Raw genomic sequence first — 24,533 nt, forward strand, 5'->3', positions numbered from 1 at the left:
AGAGCCCGGACACAGTTTTGCTCCAAAAAGTCGATTTCAACAGCTAAAAAAAGCACTTTCCGTTAGGATTTGACAGAAATAAAGTTCACCATTACTTTAAGCACGTTTGAAACTATAGATTGGGATAATAAAAGAGAGTACGAAAATTTCGTTTCAGTGGCACTTTAAGGTAATTCCCCTGAAATAAAACTGCCAATAGATTTTTGTTCAAACTTTGTCCACTGAATATTTATCATATGAGAACTTTAATTATGAAATAAAAAAGGGGGGTGCCCATGCTCGTTAAGGAGCAGTGAGGCATTAAAAATGTTCTATCTGAGCATTATTTAATGCTTATTACAAGAACGCATTCCGAGTTATTATAAACTCCTTGTGAGCCCAGACTCATGAAAACACGCCTCAAACTACAGTCAATACTTGTGTCGGACACAAATAAACTTTTTAAGTTTGATTTTGACAGACAGCTGAATCCTTGTTAAAATATTGGACCAAATTGCTTGCCACGGCTATCAAACTGCAAAATAGAAAAGACTACAGTGCAGCTGCTATTTTCCTTATTTATTCAATTTTCAACAATAGTAATCAGATCAGTCTTTTCTCACGCAAAGCTAATGATTAGTTGATTAAAATCACTGGAAAAAAAATTGGGGTGCCCGAGCTCGTTAGTGAGCTATAGCCATTTTTCAACTGACAGAACCCGATATCAAGGCAAATCCGCCATGTTTTCAATGTGCGCGTGCACGAACGCGCGCTAATGACGCCATAAATTATGCGCAGTAAGGATGCGCAATGCAAATGTGAGGAATCACCTTATGTCAAAAATCTGTCGTTGTTCGACTTGTCCTAGTGCGATCGCGAATTTTCGAGTCTGCTAAGCATTCCAGAGGACGGCCAAACTTCAAAGGCCAAACAACCGAGAATACAATGATTAAAACGTCAAAAATGACGAGTCGCAGGGTTAATTCCCGTACTTATGTTACACTAGAACGTGACCTTTAGGTTTTCGCGCGCTCTTCTTCAGTTTGCAAGACGTCCGACCCAAACAGCTTTCCCTTTTGCTACCCTCCGGGCTATTTTTTTCAAAACTTTTACTAGTCATACCCGTATCGGAATTCCACGACCCCAATGCCCCAAGCTACTACCGGTAGTTCTCAGCCAGGACAAAGCACTCCAAAGCAGTGGCAGTTTTCACCCGGAAAGCAGTGCTAGTGGAACTAGCACTCCGACGAGCGAGATTGACAGCACTTCCACTTCCACTGAAGAAAACAAGAAGCAGGACAAGAAAAAGGGCAAGACTACAGCAACGCAAGACCGATGGACAGAGGACCAGGTGAAATACCTTGTAAATCTGTGGGAGGCCAATATATCGAGGCTGGAGAGCCAACAATCAAGGAAACAGTCAAAGATTTGTCAAACGTAAACAAAACGCTAGTGCGATGGCGCGTGGACAACAGTCAAATTCTCAGAAAACAAACTTGAAACCTGAAGTGAAAGGAGCGTGATTAAACTCAGCTACATATGGAGTAAAGCCAGCTTATAGACCTTATAAAATCAGCTGACGAATGGCGATCTCAGCAAAGCTAGTTTCTAATGTAAATCTGCAGAATGTATGTCTACTGAGCCTAGGAAGCTGTGTAAAGTCAGTTGAATTTTGTTTCGCTGAATCATTTAAGTTCGTTCAGCAACAAATACATTCATTCTATTTAACGCGCATACAAATGTTTACTTTATCCAGGTGCAATGCATGATCTAAAGTTTGCTGAAAGTACAACATTTAGTGCACTATTTGTACAAACGCCTTTTAATCTATTTTGTGTTTTTCCAAAGCAGCAATTTCCGCTAAATTGGGCTCTTTTTTCCTTACTTCTACGCATAATTCGGCAAAAATGGCCTTTTTATGCTCTATGCTGGAAATAAGCAGAGATAATCCATATTTTAGACCTCAAGAGAGTGCATTTTCTTAAGATATTAACAATCATGTTTTGGGTGAAAATTAATGGTACGGGGAAACGATTCCTTTCAGGAATATGTAAAACACAAATATTCTCTTGCAGTGCTAAGTGACACCGTTTTTGTCATAAAAAGTAATGCCATACGACACAATTTTTTATTGCACCTGTTCGACTGAGCACTGCAAAGATTAAATTCTTGCAGAGTTCTAAAAAAACAATAATGCTGGTGATCTAAATCTGTTGAAACATCGTACATAATGGTTACTGCAAAAGCTATTCTGAAAAAATTAGCCTTAAAACTGTCGTACATGCAGAACATGCTTTCTTTTTGGTGAATTTTAAATATTAACCATGCATCCATCAGAACACAGGACTGTGTTCTGATGGATCAGAACACACGCCGCAGAAATTCTGCACCCTGGAATCAGAGCACAGACCACAGAAATTCTGCACCCTGTGGTCAGAGCACAGGCTGCAGAAATTCTGCACTCTGGGATCAGAGTACAGGCTGCAGAAATACTGCACCCTGGGATCAGAGCACAGGCTGAAGAAATTCTGCATTCTGTGATCAGAGCACAGGCTGCAGAAATTCTGCACCCTGTGATCAGAGCACAGGCTGCAGAAATTCTGCACCCTGTGATCAGAGCACAGGCTGCAGAAATTCTGCACCCTGGGATCAGAGCACAGGCTGCAGAAATTGTGCACCCTGTGATCAGAACACAGACCACAGAAATTCTGCACCTTGTGATCAGAACACAGGCCGCAGAAATTCTGCACCCTGGGATCAGAGCACAGGCCACAGAAATTCTGCACCCTCTGATCAGAACACAGGTTTCAGAAATACTGCACTGTGGGATCAGAGCACGGGCAACCAATTTACTAAGGCATTGGAAACTGCACACATTTTGAATTCTGCACCTTGGAATCAGAGCACATGCTGCAGAAACTCTGCAACCTGTGATCAGAACACAGACCATACTGCAAATAGAAATACTGCACGGAGCTAACAAATGCTAAGAAAATAATTTAATGTATTCAGTTTCAAACTTAGAATAATATACAAGAACTTGAAACTATTGAAAATAATTGTGCTCCACTACTTCAAAAGATCATTTAAAAATCATTATAGAAAAACAATGGTGAGTGATCAGCATGTGAATGCTTAAATTACATTTGAAATATTATGATTGATCACTGTAATCCTAATCTGCGGAGATGGTTCTGTCACATTCATCAGAGTCACTGGCAAAAATACTGTCAACTGTTGCTTTGATCTCACTTTGCATTTCAGAGGAGGAAGAGCTAATCCACACAGCATTTCTGCCTCCTTTGAGGTCCGCAACAAAGGCACTCCCACTTTTACTATTAACATCGACAACTGTATCTCCTTCTCTAGAGAGATGCTCCACCAGCCAGGAAAAGGAATCTTCCGGCAATGGCTGGTTTGGGGCATAGTCCACAGTGATTAAATTTTCTGGGCTTGAAGAGATGGACAAATGTCTGGTGGTGACTTGTCGTGACACTGACCAGTGGCCCATGACAAAGGTCTTCACTGCTTCTCTCAAATAAGGGCCTGCAACAAGTGAAAACGGAAAACATAAACAAAACAAGCTCCTGTTAGTTATTTCAGTTTGTAGTGGTAATGCTGAAATTTAACATTTGAACAATCTGCTCCAAATTAGATTTTCATTGATCAACAGTCTCAAAACAGAAGAAACCACACAGCATGTTCATCAAGCAGAACTGGACAAAATGGTTCACAAACATTGTGGTTTGAGTAAAGAGTAAACCAGAGGCTACATGTAGCTAACACTTTTTTCGGAATTCTAGTTGGCCAATTAACTTCTGCTTTCAGAACAAAGTTGATGGCCTGACTGATTTTTTAAAATGCCATCATCACTTTAAAATATATTAACACTTGTTATAACTTAAATCTGTTGATGTTAAAAACTTGGTAGATATCGCAGTTTTTAAAGAACAAGCATCAAGAAGCCCTCTGGTTTTTTTTTAATTTTGTTGTGTGACAATTACATGTAAACCCATCAATACAATATTCCCCAAGATTATGTTCCTTATGGATAACATTAATTATACAGGTACATGTATGTCAGTTATCTGGATGGGCGGGTGAAGCATTTAAAAAATCATAAATGTGCAGTAATATTATTACCTGTCTTCTCGCGTCTTTGGGGAACATTTTTCACATAGAAATGTGCTGTTTGAGTATCTGCTGCTCCCCCCTCTATCATCTGTTCCTTGACTACCTTGACATCATCAACATTCGTGAATAGGACAAGGTTGAAGAATGTTGTCTTTGTGAAATTTAGCCTGGATATAAGGCTAATCACATCCAAAACATTCTGTGGACACAGACAGAGACAAGGATCAAATTCCATTGACTTTAAAGTAAGTGACCATGGTGATAAAAACAATATCAGTTACATGTGCTGTCAAAAATGAATCTGATAAGCCTCAAAAGCTGAGGCTCTTTATGGTAAAAATGTTTTGGCAAATGCAGTTTTGGCAAATGCCCTTGTCTGTCCACCGTGACATATAAAAATGTGAGTTTACAGTAATATGTTCCAAACACTGTACTTTGCCATCACATTTGTAAAACTCTGTAGAATGCCGTTTATTATTCAACCACTGGTAAAAGATACCCAAGAACTATTTTACAGTAAGTTGTCACCTTGGTTTTATTTTTAACATAATCAAGATGTGTACTTACTTCACAATCATTGCCTGCATTCCCTATGGCCAAAAACGCACCATGAAAATGAGGTAACTTTACTACAGCTGCCTGTTCCACCATGCTGAAATCCTGAGAAAAGACAATGATTCCCTTTGCTCCATTTTTGCCATCCACTACACCATCCACTTTCTGGACACCCTCACTATCTCTCTGTCTCCTCAGTCTTTCTAAATATTTTTGGAATTCATGAAATTGTTCAAAGTCCTTCACCTGGAAGTAGGACATACAGTATGCCATTTGTTAATGTTATTGAACATGGACATCTTTCTCTGTTTTTATTCCTGACTTTTTCACATGCAAGAAAATTATGAAGCAGCAAAACAGTTATTTTGTTTCTATTATTTGCATCCCAACTTTTCAAATAATCTCCATATTGACTGGACTTTGTGTAAAAGAAAGCTTAATAGTATGCATTTTTTTTGAAGAAATCATTATTATGGATAATTGTGTGGTTAGCCTTACATACGTATGTTTCATCCCACATAAGGCTATAGCCACATAATTATCCATTGTAAAATTCTTACACTTTTTCAAGTTGTTGAAATCATTATTATCAAATTAAATATCAATTATGTTATTTTGCTAAGGCAACTGAATGTATCTTGATATAACCAGGACTTATGCTTACAGCAAAGCGTAACAGCTTCTCTGGCGAGACTTCAGATCCAAATTCATCTGCAAACTCTTCCCAAGTCTCTGCCTTAAAGAATAGAACGATGGCTTCTTGAACTGACCGCAATAACTTTATTTCTGAAGCTGCAGACTTCATCTCCTCCAAGCTCATCTCAAGTTTTGACACCTGCAAAAGACATCAACCACATGCACAGATGTATGGCAGTCCTAGGCCACTGTACAGGTGACAACGACTCACTCCCACAATAATCCAATCCATACATCAAAATAAATTCACTCAAAAATATTAATGGCTTTTTCGCAAATTTCTTATAATTACTTTAGTCCTAAGGCAGAAAGTATATAATAGTAGTTTTCTCCTCTCAGTTTTATGGTCATCATTTTTATAAAATTCTTTTTCCTTCAGGTCAAGATCATCCAAGAGGTAAGCAGACCTTGTAATTTATTTGCAGTCATTTATGCATTTACTGCTCAAGAAATAAAAGAACTTGAGGTGTTTGGAAGCAGGGAAGGGTTCATACTGAGCTCTTCTCATTCAGAGATCACTGCACCACACTGTGCTGCATACATACGGGTACAGCAGGTACTACTTAGAAAATATAGGTCTTGATTAATGATGGTTACCTTCTCTAACAGGAAATTTTGGACCTGAGTTGACAAGCTACAAAGAGGCTTCAACTGCCACTGCTTTAGCACTGGCTTCCCCTTGTTCACAATGTCAGTGGCCTTTGGCTTTTGTCCCTTCAACTGAGCATTTTCAAACAAAGTATTCAGTGCTTGAAAATGTCTCCATCCCTCTGCAGACAGCTGTGCCATTGTAAAAACCTCACTTAGGTTTCTTTTCTACACAGGTGTAAAAGAATTGACAGAACAGAAATCAGACAGTGATAACAGAAGGAGCAGGCAATGACTTTTAAATAAAAATAGGCGCCATACAGGCGCATGTGACTACTGCTTAAAAGGTGGAAACACAAAAAGTAGAATTGTCCTATATATGCAGTTATGTGGAGAAGAATGTGTGCAAATGTTAGATCATGAATGTTGGTGATTGGAGGCATTCTTGAATACTAATAAGCTATTGTTAAAGAATGTTTGAATTTGTACAAAAGAAGAAAAAAAATGGTTCTCTAATAGGCCATTTTCATTGTATTAAAATTCTAACATGGCCATGAGGCTTCGGGGAATAAAACAAAAGAAATTAATTATTCATTCCTCAAACTTAATGTGATTTCTTTTCTTGTATTTCCTCAAGCCTCCAAGTTGGAATTTTAGTACATCAAAAATGGTCTATTAGTACATTTGGGTGTCGCCAGTGTAACAGTTAACAGAATCAAGTGTAAAACTATCAGCAGTGTATGACGTATGGTGTATGAAAAGTAATCAGTAAACAAACCTGATGAGACAATCAAAAACATTTTTTAATATTTTAATAAACTGATGAAACAAGATTTATGGTAAACAACACAACGAGAATGGTACAAATCATAGCAACAGTTCTGGGGTTGATTGAGAGTACCTGTATTATGGAGGAAATAAAGGTAACTTTTGCTACAGCCAGCACTCTACAGGGATGAGTAAGTGAGTGAGTTTAAGGCAAACACTCTGGACAGGTACCTCATTGTGATAAGCTAAAATAGTGATAACAGTTACACCAGTGAGTAACCTTGAGGTACAAGGCAGCACTCTACTGTGAAACATCGAGGCTCGTTTTTATGCCCAACCATTCATCCTCACTAAAGCCCTTCATAGTTGTTGTGCTGTAGTCAACCGTTTTGATTGCTTCTCGCAATTCTCAAATTGCAACATTTCAGGGGCATTCATTATTGAAAAATCCTGGATCTGCTCCTGCAATAATTAATTACAAAACAAGTTGGTCAGATCTTTTTAAAAGAAGTTGTCATATCCTTATTTTGTATATCTAGTAGTAAAAAGAGCAAAACATATTGAATGCATTGTTTAACAATTCAAATTGGTTTTTGGCTTTCTCCAGAGACTATTAACAGAGTAAACAGACAAAAAATAGATCATGTGTACTAAATGCATCTGTGATTGAGTGTCCATCGATAACCTCAATCAGCCTGTAATTGACACTCGATCAAAATCTTAATCGACACTCAATCGACATCCACCGAGTGTCGACCGACTCATATGCATCAATCCAAAATTAGTTGACTCTTGACCAACTGTCAACTGAGATGTTGATCAAGCGTCAATCAAGGGTCGATGAAGGGTTGATCAAGTATCAATCAAGGGAATTGATCAACACATGACCACACCTGCCTTTAGTTTACATTATCCACAAAAATAATAAAACAAAACTTATACATACACATATGTAGCTAGATATACATCTAACTAGGTATTACTGTATATAAATAATATGAGTTTTTAACTGTTTTTTTTTTCCTCAAAGCAGGTAGGTTAAATGTCTGTATAATTCTTTTTCTTGTTGCTTTGTTATATGTAACTTTTTCCTCCAGTCATTCTCTTTTTGATAGAAAAGAGCTAGTTTCAGACATCACCAAAACTGTGTTACTGACAGCTGACATTGGTACAAAGTTGAATGGTCCTATTGATACATAGAGTAATTTATCTATGTGACCTAAATAACATTGATTTCTGAAATAAGTGGATTGGATTCTGTCTGCGAGAGCTGGAATAATGAGATTATAACACCATGTACATGTACCTTGTTGTGACAATTTTATTCTGGAAATCTCATTTTACTTTCAATAAACCTCGTGGGATGTTCTAGAGCTCTAATACTGGGCGGGGGTATTCCCTTATATGAGCTATAGAGGTATGTGCGGCCCCAAAAGGTATGGTTTTTCAGCCGTTTTGGCCATAGATAGGGTATCAATTTTAGTCTATTTTGGCCATTTTGGTCATAAATAGGGTATGGTTTTTGCACTGTAGCCTTGATATGGGTATGTTTTTAAGAAGAAGCCACTTTTTCATCATTATCAAAAAGAAAATTAACAAAAGCCCTTCACAAATTATGTTAACGGTAATTTAACATTGGTCTGAACTAGGGAACGTGTTATAACGCAGGTCTGAAACAGGGTTTTGATTTAATAGGGTATTGAATATTTGGTCAGGTCTTAAATAGGGTAGGGAATATCGCAGATTTTGGTCATAAATAGGGTAAGGGTTTTGGGAAGCGGGCCGCACACCTCCACCCAACTTTTCTGGGAGTACCTCCCGGGGGCTCTAATATTCCAATTAAACGTAGCATCACCATACATCGGGGAACAAACATTCACCACCAGGAATTCTGGATGGTTCCCTGTCTCTAGAATTCGAAAGTTGATTGATTTTCCATTATTTAAAAAGCTTTCTGGCAGTTAGTCTGTTCACAGTAGTTGATTACACATTTGAACTACGATCATTTAAATCTATCAAGTACAACAAAGCTTTCATATCATTCATTATAGTTCACCACTAAATTTCTCTGATTCTTATTTGTTTAAATTGATCACATGACATGAAAGTGTTCATCCACAAGACACTATCAGCCCTCAGAGCCCATCCAAAGAGAATACCGTCATTTTTCTGTAAACAAGCTAGCTTATAGAAAACAAACAATTGAAATTGTATTAAGTGGGTTTTTTGTCTGTTTTCTTTTTTTAAATTTTACATTTGGCTTTCACGGCTTTCATCAAAACAAGTTGAAAATAATTCAATATAATTTTTGAACCGGCCCACGGAAGATAATTTAGTGATGAACAATAAAGACAATAGAGTGTTTATGTCTCTGAACTATCGGTCTGATAGTTGCTCCTTGGAAATTTGATGTTCTTAAAAGTAGCATATTTGTTTCAAGAGCATCAAATTTCCGCGGGAGCAACTATCAGCCGATAGTTCCTCGACAGAAACACTCTATTTTTTAAATAGTTTATCGATCACTACAAGATTATCCCAACATGGTCGCTCGAGAGGCTCAATTATAAAACATTGGAGCACAATATGTGCCCCAAAGAAGCTCAATTATCCCACATGGGCGCCCAATATTCCTCCAGAGAGGCCCAGATTTTCTCATACGAGGCTAAAGCTACTTCCAAAATTATGAAGTATCGGCAAGGGTTGTTTATTTACAATGCGTGTCGACAAATCAATGCTCAGTACAATAGAAATTCGCCGTTTATCTCGACCTAAATCCTCACGCAACCTTTCATCTGATCGGTTGGAAACAAAATATGAAATCTGTGAGAAGTAAATGTTGTAAAATATTTTTAAAACTCACCTAAATTTCGAAGAACACTTCCAAGAGCTGAGATCGAAGGAGGCAGCCATCAATGACTATCGGCGAATCATTGTTAATACGAAGTGTTTGCAAGAGACCATGAGATGGATATTCGTTGTACTGATTGGCTCCGAAGTATATTCAATTGTTATTTACTTACTCTCGGAAAACTCAGACGATGGCAATAGTGACTGCTGCGCAAGCGCAGTAGTCACAAAAACAGAAAACGAACAACTGAGCAAATTTCCACATTTCAGCCTTTCTGTCAATCTACTGTCTTGTAAACAATGCAAATGAATCAGACACACCCTATTATAACAATCCAGTAAGGTGCATGAACAGATACATCCAAGCCATCTAAGTACTATCCTTAACTGGTGTTACATGTACATAATCATAAAAAGTACACACCATGCTCTTTTTAAATAAACTCATGATTCTGTAAAAATGCAATCCAGCCAGGGCGAGATTTAAATGCCTATCTCACCTTCTTGTGGAGGAGACTTGAGCACATGTCCCTCCATGTATCACTTGGTTGTGGTGGATCTCCTGAGCAATCTTGCAAAGGCAAAAACAGCTGTGTTCATGAAATTTCCACCTGATTGAAATTAAATCAAATTAAAAGAGGTACTATGATCAAATTTTTACCCCTTGCTTTTTTAGGTGTATCACATACAACTCATTAAAGTTTAAAAACAGCGTTTACCCTTTGCAAATATCTGCATTAGTTAAGTTTGAACAATGTGTAAAATATGCAAATGAGATGACTGATGATGTCATACACTCAACCCAATATTATATCAAGTATATAAATAGAGCTTTCTTTGCCAATTTGCAGCACAGACCATTGAAACTTGGTAGGCTGATAGTTCTACAGGACATCCACCTACGGCTATAAAAAATTATGCTCTCATGGTAACTCACTCTTTTCCAGTCCCCACCCACTTGATTCAAACTCAACCTAACATATTTATATGCTCACTGGATCATGCACACAAGGCACCATTAGCAAACATCAAAATGGAACACTGAAGATGGTCAGAAATTGCTGAAAAGCATTTAATATTGGGGAGGTCTGGAACCAAGTATGTTGCCATGGTAACAAAACTGTTAAGCTTGTATTGTGGAGTACATTTAATAGAATCTTACTTTTCCATGACCTTCACTTAAATTTCATGACCTTCACTTAAATTTCATGACCTTCACTTAAATTCCATGACTTTCCAGGCCTGACAATTGAAATTACTAATTCCATGACTTTCCAGGTTTTCAATGACCTGCACGAACCCTGAACAAAAAGTCTTAATTATATTCACCTCATCCTTGTATGTGAGCTGGTGATGGAATGCCCCAGTGTTATTGTGCATTGCGCCAAGCCAGAGTGCTTCTTGGTCTGATAGACCAACATAAATTCTAGCAACACGTCCATGGTAACTTGGGTTGTCAGGGTACTTTTGGTGAAGATGCTTGCTGGCCAACATAACATGAGTACCACCAAGAACTTCCTATTCATATTCCTCCAACTTGTCTGTCTGGAATTCTTCTTTCTTCTTTATGCCTTTCACTAGCACAAACAAGGCCTTGTAGTTTCCTGATGGTAGTTCCTCCATGCTCTGTATTAACTGCTTCAAGAAGGTGTCATCAACTGTTCTTATCTGCCTTACTTTTGGAGGCATTGTCAAGTATTTGATTGGAATAAAATAGGTTTTACCTGTACAAAAAAGATAAATAATGTGGTGGTTTTTGTTATATTTCAGTTATTTTGTTAAATATTATTGCAGCCAAATCTTGACCATCTAACTTCAGCGAAGAACTCTCAAGTCATAGCCAAAAACTGAGGGCAACAGCATGTAAACAAGGGAGAGACAATTATTCTGACCTGTCTTTGCCCTGTTGACTTTACTTTTTGCCTTATGACTTATAATTGTTCTACATGTACACCGAAGTTAGGCACCATTTAACTGTTTCACCCCCAAGAACCCCCCTGTCTCCCCTTCTTTGACGACTAAAATCGCTTAACCCTGCCCCAGAGTAAAATCTACTGGCATTAACTTCTAGGGTGAGAGGGTTAACTGCTGCTTGAAATTTTGTGATACCCAAACCATCACTGTCACAACAGTTATACACAGAGCGCTTCCCAATCAATTAAAAATAACAACATGACATTTCATACTGCAATATCAATTTCTGTACAGCTCCACAAACTGCATTCTAGGTCATTCATATTGTGTGCAAATTCTAGTTATCAATTTATACATTGAACTCACTATCTCTTTTCTGATTGGCCGAAAGCGTATAGTGAATTTTCGAAATCAGTGCCTGTGACATCATCTAGCTGTAGATAATTTATACAATAATCATGTCAAGGACACTCAAGGTCACAGGTAATCAACTCATGTATATGACCATGGATCATGATTTCTAAGGGTGATCATGTCAAGTTTGCGTGCCTTGTGTTGCTTGCAATCAGTTAAGAAGCAAAAATATGACTTCCATTTTTTTATTTTTTCAATGAGTAATCAAGGTCTCGGTGGGGGTTACCAGCTGAACCCAAAGAGCCTTGACCTTCGGCTTCGACTGATAACCCCTACCTCGACCTTGATTATTCTGAATATCACAATCACCTCATCGAATAATTGTTTATAATTTTATAAATGATGTGAGCAAATTTTCAGCTTCTGTTGCCTACCATAGGCTAATAATTATTTGTCATTATAAGTCGAAAATAGACAAATCTCATTTCTTATTTTTCCCACTGTAAAATGTTTGTGCAAAACCATGGTAAATGTCTGTTCTGATAAAATAAAGAGTACTTACTGTCCAGCTGGCACTCATTACAATGCTCCTGTATTCCCTTCACATGGCTGGACTCCACCACCTTTTGCTTTTTAGAGGGCATTGCAGAACATAGTGGACTCAGTTTTCGCTTAACTGGAGCTTTGGTTTAGTCCTCATCAGCTTTCTTTTCAGATTCCCCTTTCCTAAGCTCTTCCAATGTTCTGGAGATCTGGTTTGCAAGGCCATCTACAGGTTGCTTTGGAATCTTTCGGAACTCGCCTTCACAGTCAAATGGATTAAAGTGGCGTGGGTTCAGTGTGGCATAGCTAGCGATAGCTACCATTTTCAGCAGGTACGAATTCCATCTAACAAATGAAAGGGGAAATTGAAATAATACTTAAAAAAAGTAACTAAGTATATAAAATGTCCTTATTTAAACATAAGGGGTATTAGAGAGGTTAAGCATGCATGACGTTTACGGCAAACGGCAAATGGCAAAAATGAAACTTTTGCTGTCTCTCTTTAACTGTCTGTACAGTAGAGTGAAAATATTTGTATTTGTGGTGAATATCAGGAGACATTTTTAAGGATCACAAGAAAAGAATAAAAAATCAGAGGTTATCTTTGCTGTTTGCCGTTTGCCGTCTGCCGTAAACGTCACGCTTAAACTCTCTATTGTCATGAACAGATTTATATAGGATAGCTGATTGTATCCATGGAAGTGCATCCTCCCCACAAAACTCAAGTCTACATATTAACCACGCTTTCGACGAGAGAAATTAAAATCAAAACCTCAAATTACCAATCTGGCCTTCGGGACAAAGGTTTGTAACTCGCGATTACCTTCAGCAATTTCTTTGCAACGGGAGAAGACATTTCAACCAAGCTTCAACACTCGCTACTCCCACGATGTTTCGGAAGTGCGCAACTCTTTCGCCTCCTTTAAACAAAAAGGCAGCATTTGACGAGACTTTGATGCACCAGAGCTTCTTTTCCATTCTCAGGAGCACAGGTCGATCAGCTTACGGAAATCTTCTTGAAGGCTGAGTTCTCTCACTTTTCTTGATGTACTAGCCGAATGCGGTAGGACGGAAACTGATCGCTATTTATGCGGCGAATCAGAAAAGTTTGCTATTGTAGTTAAACAATAGGGCCAATTTCTGAGCCAAAGTAACATGTTGAGACATATTTCACAAAGAAACGTAATATTAAATGTATCGTGAGAAAATAATTTGCCGCGCTTTCCTCGTGCGCGCGTCCGTGAATTCGAATTCGTTTTACATCGTAACAGAGACATATCAAACGTGATCCTTCTCGTTTTTTACTAGGAAAATTTTTCTGGGGCTATTTACCAATTACAAACCATCTGTTTGCACCAATTTTATCTACCCCCTTGAGATCTATTTCAGCGCTACCAGATTCTCCGTTCACCAAGAAATAAGCTTAAGCTAATGGCCACAAGCGTGATGCTAGGTCAAAACCATTTTTAGATTTATTGTAGTAGAAGTATTTTGTCCGTAGTTAATTAACTATAAGCTGAATTCGGATGTGATAGATATCAAAGTCGGTGCGCGAAAAGGAACCCCTTTCCCGATGTCCAATCAAAGAAACAGTAAAAGATTCTCACTTACCGGCAAACTGATGATAATCGCAGATCGGTGCTTTAGGGCTATCTTCAAAACGAGGAACGAGGAACGAGGAACGAGGAACGAGGAACGAGGAACGAGGAACGGGGAACGGGGAACGGGGAACGGGGAAGGGGAAACGGGGAAGGGGGAAGGGGGAAGGGGGAACGGGGAAGGGGGAACGGGGAAGGGGGAACGGGGAAGGGGGAACGGGGGAACGGGGGAACGGGGGAACGGGGGAACGGGGGAACGGGGGAACGGGGAACGGGGAACGGGGAACGGGGAACGGGGAACGGGGAACGGGGAACGGGGAACGGGGAAGCGGGGAAGCGGGGAAGCGGGGAAGCGGGGAAGCGAGGAAGCGGGGAAGCGGGGAAGCGGGGAAGCGGGGAAGCGGGGAAGCGGGGAAGTGGGGAACGGGGAACGGGGAAGCGGGGAAGCGGGGAAGCGAGGAATCTTTAAAATGGGGTAAAGATTCCCCGTTTTAAAGATTCCCGCTTTTAAAGATTCCCCAGTTTAAAGATTCACCGTTCCCCGTTCCCCATTCCCATTCCCCGATTCTCCCATTCCCCGATTCTCCCATTCCCCGATTCTCCCATTCCTCGATTCTCCCAATCCGCGTTCCTCGTTTTAAAGATAGCCACAGAATAAATAGCTTCCGGTGGGAAACTGAGAGATTCTCGTTCACTTTTCAGTAAAGAATAACGCTATTAAATGTTCCCCACTTTAAAGATTCCCCGTTTTAAAGATCCCCGCTTTTAAAGATTCCCCATTTTAAAGATTCCCGCTTTTAAAGATTCCCCGTTTTAAAGATTCCCTATTTTAAAGATTCCCGCTTTTAAAGATTCCCCGTTTTAAAGATTCTCGCTTTTAAAGATTCCCTATTTTAAAGATTCCCGCTTTTAAAGATTCCACGTTTTAAAGATTCCCGCTTTTAAAGATTCCCTATTTTAAAGATTCCCGCTTTTAAAGATTCCACGTTTTAAAGATTCCCGCTTTTAAAGATTCCCTATTTTAAAGATTCCCGCTTTTAAAGATTCCCATTTTAAAGAGTCCCCGTTCCTCGTTCCCCATTCCCATTCTCCCATTCTCCCATCCCTCATTTTCTGATTCCCCATTCGCCATTCGCCATTCGCCATTCGCCATGCGCCATGTCCCATGCCCCATGCCCCGTGCCCCGTGCCCCGTGCCCCGTGCCCCGTGTCCCGTGCCCCGTGCCCCGTGCCCCGTGCCCCGTGCCCCGTGCCCCGTTCCCCGTTCCCCGTTCCCCGTTCCCCATTCCTCATTTTCCATTCCCCATTCCTCATTCCCCATTCCCCATTCCCCATTCCCCATTCCTCGTTTTAAAGATAGCCGGGGTTTTAAAAGGCTCCGACAACACACATCAACCATTCGTTCTCACACCACATTCTAGTGAAGTAACTGTATTTTTTTTCAATGAAATCTACTCACTATTCCAGCGAGGCTTTCCTTATGAAAGATGTTGAAAGTTCTTGGTACGATATAGTCGTCGAAATTCCGAGTGCAGCTCATCATGTTGAAACCAATTGTCAGTGGAAAACCGGAAATTGTCACCTACATAGCGGCCAATTCTAATTGGCTGGTTGGTTTGAGCGGGAGTTGGGCGGGCTGTTTGAGCTTTGATGTTTTTAATTCTGTTCAATCCACGAACGTGAATATGGTGTCCAAAATGGTATCCAACCTTTGGTTGCCAGCACTCCGAGGAAAGATCGCGTGAGGTGTTTGGATCTCTACGATTCTGACTCCAGTGTTGCCAGTGATTTCAGAATACCCGGCCACTTATTAGCATCTCATTGAATAAGAATAGCAACTATTGTTATATACCTCGTTCTTCAAAGCACACCGGCACATGTAAATAAAGTGGCCGGTTATTCTGAAGTTGCTCCGGTCACACCAATCAAAACAAGCTCAGCGAGTCCTATTTGCGTCGATTTTGTGGACAGTGATGACGAGGAACAAGTTAAAGGTAAGCTGAAGTCTATGTACTGTCAATGAAGGGTATAATTAAGCTTAAAACAGAAAAGCTAACTACAGCTAGCTAGCTAGTATGAGTCTTAGGTGCTCTATTGGGATCAACCGTTTTACGTTTTCCCTGTTTTTTCTCTACGTGTTCTATTAGGAAAGCCGTTTTCGGTTTGTTAACTTTCTCAACCGATATCAAATCTGCGGTTGAAAAAGCGTGGGTGGCAACCGTGATCGAGCTTTGTAATTAAGGTGGCTCGAAATGATTTTCTGGTAGAGAAAAACCATATTCTTGCTTGGGGTAATATCTGAACTAAGGATCGCCATAGCATTGTGAAATTTGCCCCAAACAAGTATTTTATAACATTTTCCTGTGAAACCTGTCACCATAGTAACAGATGCACCTCCTTACCTCGTTTTTCAAAGGGGATGGTGAAATATTCGTGTATGAGGCTGTTATTGAATCTACATAAGCAACATAGTTGGAGTCAGAATTAAAAGAATTTTGCTTACACATGCATGACAGACATTTGATTTCACTAGATAGTAATGTGGATGCTCTGGGGTCAAATCCCACTCTGGCCAACTAGATTTGTTTTTGAACAGTGGTCCCATATTTCACATCTCCTAACTCAAGCTTATTCTTTTCAGAACATGTTTCACTTCAGGATGATGACGAAAGTTGGGCAGAAGGAGACATGTTAGCTCATGACGATTCAAGTGTTGATAAACCCCCAGGTAAAATGAATAATCAGTTTTATGAGATCTCTCAGTTAGTACACGCACTGTGATTGGACAATTTAATGGGCAGCAATCTACTGTATGGCCCGCTAGCATTTAAAGCTATTTTTGTGACCAAAATGTTTCGTGATTTATCACCAATAATTGTTCTTAACTTTTTTAGCAATTAAAAGTTTAAAACTTCCTTTTACTTCTGAAATTGGGTATTAAAACCTGCTTAAGACTAAGAGTCACTTAACAGCGATTTCAAATTGAGTCATTTTACTTCCGAAGTGCGTCAGAAATTTGAAGCCGTTCCGCGTGAAAAGGAATTGTTCCTGAGCCCATCAGACACAGTAGAGATATAATAACTATCTTACTAACCTTGTCTTCTCGGTCCGTACTGTAAGTTACGGATCTTCGTTTTTCCCCATCGATTTACGGCCCGCGCACTTTGCACTTGCGGCATAAATCAATTGGGAAAAAACTTGGTCTGTAATTTACAGTATGGCCCTCAAACTCGGTTAATAAGAGGTATTTATTGTTTCTTCTTCATTATGCTAAATGAGAAAGATTCATAACTTGACTTCCTTGGAATTTGTCAAAGTGAGTTGATTATGCTGTGTAAACTGTGTTTGTGTTAATGTATGTTACTGGGCTTAATCGTATCTACAACAACATTCTCGATTGCGATTGGTTCTCCACGCGCCTTATTTGTCACATAGTCAGCACGTGATCATGTGGGTGTCCAATTACAGGTATCCAATTTGAATGTTTTGTAATTGGATACCTGTAATTAGATACCCATGTGGTTCGCATGTCTTTAACGTGTGCTTTAATGACTTCCTTCGCAATGTTTCCCGCAGTTTTCAAAACTCATGAAAAACACTCTGGACATTTTCACTCGAAAGAAGTTCTCACAAGACATATAATTTTAAGTAAGAATTAAAGAGAGTATAATTATTGCCTGCATGGCTGCATGCAAGTCCTTAATGTGGTGAAACATGAAAGAATATAATATCTAACAGTACTATACAAAACTTTTCACATTGAGCAATGCTTTCTCAACCTTTATTACTTTTAGTCAAGTCCCTAATAAGATATTCTGACATAAATGCATTAACTTTGGCAAATTTTTGATGCTGGCATTTGAACTTGACAATGCTGTCATGAGGACCGCAAAAGTTGAAAAGCTGATCCTAAAGTTAAATTGTGGCACCATAAGTAGTTGTATTTTTTCTGAACTTAACGTGTTCACAAACTGAAACAATGTACGAATCTAATACTACATGACAAAAACTATACATCCTTTGTTGTCTCACTACTTGTCTACAAAATGGGGGGAAGGGAGGGGCGCTCATTTTAAATTTTGGCCGATAGGAGGAGTGCTTATGCAAAGGGGGCGCTAACTTGAGGATTTACAGTATGGGGCACTTTAATACTATGGTATTGATTCATCTAGATGTCAAGGAATTAAAGATTGCATTCATTGCTTGTATTTGCAGATAAATGTTGGCTTATTTCATGTCTTCAAGACAAAAGAATTTTTTTAGACTTGAATTCAGAAACAGAAGAAAATGTCTCCAATCTAGTCAAATGGCTAAATGGTGTGATGAAAGTTAGAATAGCGACGTTCCTGAACAAGAAAGTGGATGTTGTGATTACCAGTAGAGATAACGAGAGGGGAAAAGGGTTCAACATTTTTCATGCACACCATCATTGGCAAAACACGTGGTGAAAAGATGCTTGGAATGGCTTCCACAGCAGATTGTGGTGGATCATCATCTGTCTTCAGTATTGCAACAAAGTGGAATATGACAGTTTTAAATTACTTGGATGTTTTGTCCACTATGAAAAAGTTTCAGTCTGCACCAAATCAAGCTTGTTCTCAAACTGTAAGAGTAAAGAATAGTAAAAAAGTAAAGTCTCTTGCGTCAGCTTTTGTCAAAGTAGAGGATCTGTCCAGAAGGTTTAGACCAGAGTTTGCTGAGATGAAGTCTAATTCCTTTTATAGATTTCAACACAGTGGGTACAGGGTCTCCATTTGATACCTGGTATAGAGAGAATTATTATTATTCTCAAAAGAAAAAGACTTGCTGAAAGTTATAGTTGCATGTAGAGGGGAAACCATGACAACAAAACTGTAACATTGTAACAATCATTAATAATAAATAAATGTAAGTTGGGTGAAGCTGGGAACAATAAAAACAATATTGATGAATCAAACCATGTTCTCTGATGTCTGCTTGATTTGTAAACACTAATTTATAAGTGCTATTAAAACGTGTTGAGTGAGGGGGGTGAAGTACTAGTACTGTTACTTGACCCCAAAAATGAAATTTATAAGCAATGAGATCAGAGCATCGATGATGAAGTGAAATTTACCCTTTGAAATTTTGAAGTCATTCTGTCATTGGGGTCAGATTCATCACGTTGAAGCAAAAAAAGTAAGCCTGGTTTGATCTCTATAATTGAGGTTATCGTCATTCAAACTGGTATGCTAGATAATAGGAGATAGGTTAAAAATACTGGTAAGAACAGACATCTTGTCACAGCTGAAATGTTTAATTTGTGTATTTGATTTTACTTAAATTCTTTTAGGCAAGTCTGTTAGAAGAGATGAGGATTTTTTATGGATTCTCAGCATTAATTGTTGCCAGAAAAAATGCGAGAGGAAGTTGTCAGTAGATGACTTATGGTATGCTGAAGTTCAGTTTAATGAAAGAAGACAGACTGCTAAAAGAAACTTTGTGCTGGAGTTCTTACATGACCACAGCCAGATTAATGACTCTGGAGAATATGAAACTGAATTCTTTGTGAGAGGCAAGAGCATATGCAGAGAAGCATGGCTACTGGCTTACAATATCAATAAAGAAACATTCAGAAGAATTCACCACAAATTCAAAGATGGTGTGGTAGTTTTTGAACATCGCAACAAAGGAAAGAACACAGTTATGCCCAAGACAGCAGAGTGCATTGCTTGGCTCCAGTTTTTTATTACTTCTGTTGGTGACCACCAACCTGACAAAGGATGTATACACCTGCCATCATGCTTCAGTAGAAGTGACATCTACAAAAAGATGTTAGAGGAGAACACTGCTCTGAACCTGCCAACTGTTTCCCTTTCCCATTTCTACAACATTTGGGAAAAACATTTCAGCCATGTTCTCATACCAAAGGTATATAAGAATTAGCATTAACATAATTTTTCACTATCACTTTAAGTTTAATAAGTTTAAATTTAATAATACTTTGTCATGCTAGTAAAAGTAAATAAACCACAGAAATTACAAAAACTACATGACTGGAGAATAATTGGGGGAAACTTAATTCCCATACAAAGAATATTCTCCGATATTAAACATTTAAAAAAAAAATTAAGAAGTGAAATTTATAAGTATTCTGGACTAAGATGTTCAAAGTAGGGTTTGTGCTAAAACAGGATAGGTAGTACTATTATTGGACTTAACCAGGTTCAGGGCCGTCACTAACTTTTTAAGTAGGTAGGGTTGGGCATAAAGTAGCCAGGAAATCCAGCTGTTGTGGTAAAGTCAATATACTGTTTTTCTATCAAAATAGCAGGGGATCTGACTCAGAATTTCTGGGAGAAATCCCTGCCTTCTTGGCTCTTACTGACAACTCTGAGGGTTGGGACTTAGCCATGTTTCAAACAAAGCTCTTCTGCTTTGAGAGTTAGAATAACTAAAGGAAAAATTAATCATGCTCATGCATGCAGCTGTGTTTAAAACATGTTGAGTACTCCTCTTTTGTTTCTGTAGATCCACATAAAGGTATTAATAATAAATTTTATAATGTCTCATCTACACAGTACTATATTTCCACAGGAAAACCGTTTCACAAAATGTACAGACTGCACAAAGTATAATCAAGAGAAGGAGAAAACTATGGACAAAGCAAGATGAGCAGAGATTGATCGGATGCTTAAGCTTCATCTTGAATTGGTTTGGTAAGCATGCATGCATCATTGAAAGACATTTTAAGATTAACGAAAGGGCACACAGTGTGCTGTTTTACAAGTGGACTCCATTCTTGGAAAGCTGTGTATATTGCTGTGTGTAAAAATTTGTATTTGATAATGCCAAAAGGATGACATTGAATACATGTGACCTTTTAGTTAAATAAATATTTATTTCTAGCACTATGTGAAAAGAAAAAAACTACTGCTAAATAAAAGTACTTAAAAGGAAAACAGTTTGTTTGTGATGGTGTAATGTTTTTCACATCATTATTTTGCAGGCAAGAAAGAAGGGTGTATTACCTTCATCGCTACAAGGCCAGAAAATTCCCAGAACGCTATATGGCAAGCACTGCAGATGGAATGGATCAGCATTCCACAAATATACCAAACCTTAAACGAATTAGCAAGGCCATGTTTGCCCTCACAACTGTAGGCACCCATCTTGTTGGTGCTATTGTACACAGTGGCCAGTCACCACATGGGAAGGAGGTTTAGGGGTCATTTGATTTTTATCAATTCCCACATGACTCCAACCTAACAATGACTGTGCTGTTGGATACACTTGTATATTGGACTAATGATTACTTGCTGCCTCCAATTTTGTATCTCCAGTTTCATAACTGTGTAAGGGAGAACAAAAACTGCTACATGTTTGCTCTCCTTACACTTCTCATTGAAGAGAAAATTTTTGAGAAGGTATGTGTATCATTGTCAGGTAATTATTTTATATGTCATGCAGCAAATGGAAGTAATTCATTGTATTCATCAAGTCATACCTTCAAAATGTCAGATATGCAAGTCAAAATATTGATTAATACAGATAAAACACTGTTGCTCTCACAGTAAATCAACTGGATACTCACAATAGACTGTACATTGAGTTATCACATGAAAGCTACATTAGAATCTGTCTCCAAAATTCATCCAATCAAATAAGTTGTGTCATCATATCTCTTGTTACTTTGAGTACAAAACACTCATTAACAGTAGTTTGTGCTTGTCTGCTTATCATTTTTATTATGATTTGTTTTCTGTAGATCAGGGTAAATTTTCTCCCTGTTGGACACACTCATGAAGATATAGATGCCTTCTTTGGAGTATTTTCCAAGTTTTTGGACAAGTTAGATGTGTATGTAATTGAAGGTGAGACGATAAGCATTAATCATTGAATATTCTCTTCAGCCACCATATTTTTCTGGATGATGTGGATCTTGGTAATTCTGTCTTGATGATGGGAAGCATACCTACAAAGTATAAATTATTATTGCATTAAATTTTGTCATATTAATTTTTTTTTTCAAGAATTGCTAACGGCACTGTCATCGTGCATGAGTCAACCAATTCCGAGGCCATATCAGCTGCTGATGGTGTATGACATAAGGTCATGGATTGGAGTACACAGAGGAATTGCATGCACATACAGTTCCAAAGTGTTTCAAGTTTGAGCGCAATGATGCTGGCAAGGCCATGATGTTTTATAGGAACTGGAGCCATGAAGAGTGGCAGGGGCCAGTTGTTATCTTGAAGGTAAACATTTGCTGCATTGCTAGGGCGTTAGATGATCGCTTGAATGTGACGTTGCTTGATTCTCTTTTACCCGGAGACAACAAAGCTTTCAATAATTTACCAACTAAAAATGTAAAGAATCTGAATAAATTCTAAAATTAACAAAGGGAGTTCAAGCCAATGTACAAATCCCACATAATTTATACTGACCAGGTCTGTACATTTTTAAAATTAAAGATTCATTAATATACATACTGTCATGTAACATTAAGATTAAAATAATACATGTGCCTCAGCAACTCTATTTTTTTTTATTTTTATACAGTCTTTACCCAATGGAAAGCCCAATCTTGTCACTCCCTCATTAGTAAAGTTGGATGTGGATGCTTTGAGGCGTGACATTCCTAGGTATCACCACAACATGCCAAAAGAAGCCGCAGATGCATGGGAAGGATGGCTCAATCAACTGGATGGACTTACACAGGTTCCTGAGAGTTACAATTGGCCAGTGGATGTGTTAAAGAAATCCACTAGAACAGAACCAGCTCCTCCAGTTGCTCAAATCTCTCCAGACTTGTTGGAGTTGCGGGAAAGGGAGACACAGCAAACTCAGGAGGTAAGAAACCAACCCCTATCATTCCAGTGTTGGGAGCTGTTATAAGTTCTGCAAGACTTGGCATTTTTAGAGCCCCTGTAGGGAAACTATGGAATGCAAACAGACAAGCCTGCAAAGTGTGCATGTGGTTCATAAAGTGGTCATTTGTCACGAACTGGCTTTCTGTGGTTGGAAGAACCTGAGATATATCATTGTGCTGTGTTATCTGTCACTGTGGGTGAATAAAAATTAAAGTTATGGGGTACATAGAGCGGTTTTCAGTTGAGTGTCGAAAGTAATTACATGTAGACAATTACTTTGGTTTTGGTTTTACCACAGTTTGAGATTAGCTAAGAAATCTAATTGGTAAGTAATTGGTTTTGGTTTTGGTTTTACGACACTCAATTGAAAACCGCTCTAATCTTCAATTCCATCAGAGAATAGACCACTTTCGATATATTAAATTTCAGCTTGGCAGTGATGCTTAGAGGACACAAACAAAGGAAATTGAATGACCATGTTTATTCATTTCTTTTGTTTGTGTCCTCTAGGCCTCACTATCAAGCTGAATCCTAATATATTAAAAGTGGCTCATTGACAAGCACTTAATCTGATGGAAGAGGAAAATTGGGTTATATTTCTACTGAATATGTTCTAGCAGTGGCCACATGTAGTCATAGACATTTTCGTTAAGTGTATATAATTATATGCTACAGGTCAAATGTGTTTTTTCATCAGAGAACATTCTATGGGAATTGAGATTTGACATAGTTTAAAAAATTTTAACCAAATCAAATCTGACCTACAACATTTTCATTTAGGTTTTTAAATTTCTTAACTTTGTGTTTGATTCTATAATGTCTACAGGTATATACTGGTCGGTACAGAAATCCACGGGAAAGACAAGATCCAGTTGAAATGACTGACAATTTTCTTGAAAACCTCCAGGCCGGGTGTTTTGTGGCTGTTTTTTTGGAAAACTTTGACAAGACTCCAGTCATTGGCAAAGTAATGTCTGTTGGGGATACCTTTTTTCAGTTACATTACTGGAAAGGATCTTTTGGTGGTAAATGGTCTCCCCAACATCTCCCACGGAGGAGAGCAGAGCCTTGGCTTGAGGATTTGCCAAAATCATGTGTTGTTTGTTGTGGTTTCGACCTCACAGAAGATGGCAAGCTAATGCCATCTACCAAAACCTTTTTGAAAAATAGGTATGCTGTTCTCAGAGAGAACAACTAATCACTATGACTTATTGATAAGTGTAAAATTATTTTTAGCATGTTCTCAACACTGTTCTGAAATTCAATTCGAAGACTCAGACCAAAATATTGTAACAGAGGGCCAAGCCTTTCTGAGTCTGTTTGAGCACTTTCTCTTTGTTTACCAAGTTTTAAGCCTAGCCATATGTAAATTTTACAGTGAAAAGGTCGATTCCTAAAGATAAATAAACTACTGCTTTGTTACTGTAATCAAGACTTTTGCCCACATTGCTGTAAACTTTTGTGACAATCTGTATGTCTTTCCCATTAAACCATACAGTGAATGAATAAATTGTTGTGGCACTACACCTTTTGTTTGATGGGGGTACCAGTGGGTAATGGGATGCAGAATTTCTGCAGCACCAGTCAGTGGTGGGTTGCAGAATCTCTGTGGCACCAGTCAGTGGTGGGATGCAGAATTTCTGCAGCACCAGTCAGTGGTGGGATGCAGAATTTCTGCAGCACCAGTCAGTGGTGGGATGCAGAATTTCTGCAGCACCAGTCAGTG

General features: G+C 38.6%; 2 pseudogenes across 2 annotated transcripts; one reads left to right on the top strand and one right to left on the bottom strand.

Annotated features, from left to right (window-relative positions):
• Positions 1–2,345: 2,345 nt before the first annotated feature.
• Positions 2,346–13,446, bottom strand: LOC145490477 (uncharacterized; annotated as a pseudogene). The gene is made up of 9 exons (XR_014049702.1): positions 13,209–13,446; positions 12,398–12,754; positions 10,897–11,291; positions 10,068–10,178; positions 5,962–6,180; positions 5,333–5,503; positions 4,590–4,914; positions 4,123–4,380; positions 2,346–3,525 (listed from the first exon to the last, which is right to left on the bottom strand). The product of XR_014049702.1 is annotated as an uncharacterized LOC145490477 (transcript).
• A 2,682-nt stretch (positions 13,447–16,128) lies between these two features.
• On the top strand, positions 16,129–24,218 carry LOC145489616 (uncharacterized; annotated as a pseudogene). The gene is made up of 8 exons (XR_014049613.1): positions 16,129–16,704; positions 19,288–19,865; positions 20,532–20,653; positions 20,944–21,361; positions 21,703–21,808; positions 21,968–22,192; positions 22,497–22,787; positions 23,634–24,218. The product of XR_014049613.1 is annotated as an uncharacterized LOC145489616 (transcript).
• The last annotated feature ends 315 nt before the right edge of the window (positions 24,219–24,533 follow it).

Source organism: Orbicella franksi, chromosome 6 (genome assembly GCF_964199315.1).
Source record: "Orbicella franksi chromosome 6, jaOrbFran1.1, whole genome shotgun sequence".
Taxonomy (NCBI): domain Eukaryota; kingdom Metazoa; phylum Cnidaria; class Anthozoa; order Scleractinia; family Merulinidae; genus Orbicella; species Orbicella franksi.